Here is a 5244-nt window from a genome sequence, read left to right as displayed (position 1 = left end):
GTGTTTTGAAATGAGAATATAAGATGAATGTCAACAAAAGCAAAACGAGGATTATGGAATGTAGTCGAATTAAATCGGGCAATGCTGTGGGAATTAAATCAGGAAATGAGATACTTAAAGTAGTAGATGATTTTTTTCTATTTGGAGAGCAAAATTATTGATGCTTGTTGAAGTACAGAGGATATAAAATACATAATGGCAATGCCAAGGAAAGAGTTTCTGATGGAGAGAAATTTGTTAATATTGAGTGTAGATTTAAGTGTCTGAAAGTCTCTTCTGGAAGTATTTGTATGGAGTGTAGCCCTGTAAGGAAGTGAAGCAGGGACTATTAATAGTTTGGACAAGAAGAGAATAAAAGCTTTCGAAATGTGATGCTAGAGAAGAATGCTGAAGATTAGATGGGTAGATCACGTCAATGAGGAGGTACTGAATAGAATTGGAAAGAAGAGAAATTTGTGGCACAACTTGACTAGAAGAAGGGATTGGTTGGTAGGACATATTCTGAGGTATCAAGGAATCACCAATTTAGTATTGGAGGGCAGCGTGGAGGATAAAAATCTTAGAGGGAGACCAAGAGATTAATACACTAAACAGATTCAGAAGGATGTGGGTTGCAGCAGGTACTTGGAGATGAAGCTTGCACAGGATAGGGTAGGATGGAGAGCTGCATCAACCAGTCTCGGACTGATGACCAAGGCAACAACAACAACTGACATCACTTTTCCAAAAAGAATTATGAGGCCATAAAACTTTATTCCAGGAAACCATGGATTAATGAAGGAATTAAAATTTCTTACTCAACTAAGAGAGAATTACATGCCTCATTGAGAGCATCAAATGACACTCTTGAAAGGTCCTACTACCAACTGTAGTGTAAAGTTTTAAGAAGGTTTAAAATAGAAAAGACTTAATTTGCCTTTAACATCGGGTTGTGAAGATTATATAATAAGAAACAAAGACAATTCCATAATAATATAAAAACATTTATTTGTTAAAGATGTGAAAAGGAAATTACCAGCTAGTTTATATGTATTCATAACTGTGATCAGTCAAAGGATTACAAATTAGTTTTAAAATATCAAAAAGTTAAAGAAAGCTATTGCTATCAAAATTTGAATGTTTTTGCAGAAACTTTCTTTGGAAATTTAATTTAAAAGACATCAAAAATTACCATATCATGAAAATTATTAATTCTAATTAAGTTTTTATTTTATTTAATCTACCATACAACTATCTAATTCACGTAAGAAGTAATTTATCACCTTTTACTTATTCTGATTTTACTTTATAATGACTATATACTAACATATTAAACCATGGTCTGATACAAAATTTTAATCATCATCAGTATTATTACATTCAACTTTATTTAATCTGTGTCTAAATGATGACTAATCAAATTCATTTTTCGATCTATAGTTATGTTCAAAACTAAACATCTTTTATAATCAACGAAAGTAATTTCATTTGTACAACACATTTTTTAATGGATTTAGATTATTCTCTTCTTTGTCACCATCTTTATATTCATACATTTTCGAACTTAACCTAATGTGTTCTGGCATAATTTTTCGAACGTTTTCATTTTTCATTATTATTTATTTGGAGAATCCAAAAACCTTTTTTGGATACCTACTTAAATTTTCACTAATTTGATATTTTGATAAAGATTTTCAGTTCTTACATCTTAACTGAAAAGATCAACGTTGTTACATAAATCAATATTATCACCATATTATAGTTTTATAACATTGTGGTGATAACTATACCTTTTTATTTTCGAGGTTTCTAGAGTACAAATTCCAGTATAATGTGTTTATTGAATGCTATTTTGTCTTCATAACAACTGGATCTAAATTTTCTGAAAATATGGCTGTATGTACATAATTTTGTTTTGAAATATATTTCATATATGTTCTTATTGTAATATTTTCCAAGGATTTTTCAAATACTGAAGTAATCATTAACTTGTAGAAATAATTTTCAAAATATTTAGCTTCATTTTTTCTCATTTATCTATTAAAACCTCTTTATTTGTTCACTCAATCAGATTGTTCAAATGATAAGATTCTCGGAATTTTCTTTAATTTTAATTCCACATTTAAACATTGTTTAAGATTCCTAAAGTATAAATCAAATTTTCTTTATTATTTAAAGTTGATAATAATTTACTTCCTCACACAGGCGCTAAAGTTAATCTTTACTCTTGTAATTCAAAACCCCTAAAATATGACCATCTTTATATTTAACTGATATTTTAAGTATTTATCATCATTAAAACATTTTGGTACTACCAACTGAAACTTTTTGATGGTAAAAAATTGAGACATTGCCCAACTATATAAATAAATCCCATTTAAATAGGTAAAATATTATGATTATTTTTGCCTCACATTTTTCTATAAATTCTCTATATGATTTTGCATATCTTTCAATACTTCGTGATATTTCACATCGAATACCTTTGTCAAGAAATAGAACCATATCCTAATCATGTAATTACCTAATTCAACTTTCGTCATTTTTCACATAGAGTACCACGTTAAAGCAGGTGCAGCAAAATACCGAGACTTAGCTAATTTAGAAGATTTAATAAAAGTATCTATAAAATTTTCGAAACTAATTCTAAATTAAAACATATTTAATTTTGTGCATTCATCTAAATTTTTAATATTGAATTGTATCCAGATTGTTTCTACTGTGTTACAATCTAAATCAGAAAAATTATCTTTATAAAGTTTTGAATAAAGGCAGTATGTTTTAGGCAGTATTGTTCCTTGTGCTTTTTCTTCAGAATCCATATTTTCGTAAGGGTATACACCTTTTTTAATTATTCAATGTAATTGTACACCTTCAAAATCTTTCATAGTTCTCTACTTTGTTCTTTTGTAAGATTAGAAGAAAGTTTATCAATACTTGAAGGCACAAATGTACATTTATCAAAAAAGATTAAAGTTATTTCGTCTTGAACATCTTAACTATATAAATACTACTATATAAATATATTTTGGTTCATTATTATGAATTGCATCAATAACTATATTTTCATTTTCTAATTCTTCAATAGACAAATGAATGTTGTAATGTGTGAAAATTTGAATTTTAAATTGAATAAATTTAGCATCTAAGTATTTAAGATTGCTGTCTTCGTGCTTATCTCCTGGATATTTTCTTGTTAAATGGCAGCCATCTGTTACTTTCTTCTCAACAGAGGTAAATTCCTTTTCACAAATGATACGTTTCTAATTTTTAAAACTGTTTAATTCTCTTTTGTCAATTTCATTGGAATATTTTGTTCATGTATTCTAGCAATTCATTTTGAATCATCTTTTTAATGTTTCTACAGATTTTTAAATTTGCAATTAAAATAATTAACATAGTAACTGAATGGTAAATGTTTCTGAAATTTTGGATTTGGTTTACAATATGAATAGTTTTCAATAAATATTCGAAATCTGCATAAATTAGAAAAGTTACACATAATAAATATTATAATTTTTAAATTCAATTTTTTGACTTTTTTCCGGTGTATTTAATTTTACTTCCCTATGTTGTTTACAAATGTTTTCATAAATCTCTAATTATTCTTGTGAATGAGAATATCTGAAACATAGATCGCAAAGACAAATTCTTCAATTTTGTTCACTAGTTCGTAAACTAATTAAACTAGATACATATTTTATCTAACAACAATGTGAATTATTTTCTCTTCGTATTAATGCAAGATTAACATATTTTCTTGTTTATTTTGTGTATGGCAAAGAGGCTGTACAATAATTTTTAGTTCTACATCATTGTCTTCTAATGTGTAAACATTAATTGAAATAATTGATTTCTTTTAAAGTTTGAAATATCTATTAACTGAACAGGAAAATTAATATTCTCTTTTCAAAAATTTTATCCAATTCTTATCGAATTTTTTGTTATATGCTAACTCTTTCTGCTTCACGTTCCACAGAAGATAAAATTGATGTTACTAAGTAACATTACATTAATTACTGCTTTTTTGTCTATAATTACTTTCAGTACATCGAAATAAAAGGAACCTAGATTAGAACTGTGTGCCAGACCGAGACTCGAACTCGGGACCTTTGCCTTTGGATTGTGTTTATTAGTTTTGATTTCTAAACCATCTATAAAACATAAAGGCAGCTACATTTTTTTTTCCTTTCCATTTCTTCTACTATAGTTAATAGTTTATTTGTTGATTTCTGAAAATTACCTCTAAATCAGTTCTTCTTGATAATATTTATTTGGTTGTTTTAAAATTAAATTCCTATATTTCTCCTTCTCTTTAAAAATCACAACAAAACTTCACATTAACTTTAATTGCTCATTTTTGCAATACAACATTCTTCACATTGGTGATTGTTTCTTCTTTAATTTGAATAAAAAACATAATTGCTTCACAACATTATCGTTATTATTAATACCATCAGTCATTAATCATTTGAAAGCAGGAATTTTTCTATAAATCCATTTAGTTCATTTGAAAAAATCTTCATAATCTAAAAAATTGGAACATGGTTAATTTTTTGGTAATTTTTTTGTTTAACTTCTTGATATTTATTGGTGTAAGTTTTTGAAAATAATCCGTATTAATAAATTACTTATTAATGTTGTTATTAATTGTGTTCTCATTTTAGATCTCACAACTCATAACTTTATGAATTTTACCTACAAATTTTCTAATAAGGTCAAATAATTGTCTTTCTCTAAGTTTAAGATACTTTTTCCCATTTAACAGATTTGATGGATTTCTTTTAGAGAAATTTTATTTAATTCACAATTGTTATCATTGTTATGAATATTGACAATAGGTTTTACAATATGTTTGGCTAATTTTTTATTATTAATTTTGGAATAATTCTTCAAATTTTCTATTTTAGCAATAATACAAAGTGTTTTTAAAGTTTTATATTTTAGTTCTAACCTTTTTATTGGTTTATTTATTCCTTTCCTATTAAAATAATCAATAAATTCCAACAGATTTTCTCTAGATACTTTAGAATAACCATTTTCTTTGCAATAATTTTCTAAATCTTTGTATCTCAAGCAATACTTCTCTTTATTATAATTTTCTAACTATTTAAATAGTTCAACTTAGTTTTCTGTCTTTGTTTTTGTTCTATTTTTATAGAATGTAGTTTGAGTTTTTATCTTTATAAAGGCGTTTTCAGTAAAAGTGTACCTTTGAGACTTTTTGGTTTCTTATCTATAAAGAGCAAAATTAATTAGATTTGA

The sequence above is a fragment of the Schistocerca gregaria genome, chromosome 6, assembly GCF_023897955.1.
Source record: "Schistocerca gregaria isolate iqSchGreg1 chromosome 6, iqSchGreg1.2, whole genome shotgun sequence".
NCBI classification, from domain to species: Eukaryota; Metazoa; Arthropoda; class Insecta; order Orthoptera; family Acrididae; genus Schistocerca; species Schistocerca gregaria.
Note: the sequence above shows the minus strand (reverse complement) of the source record.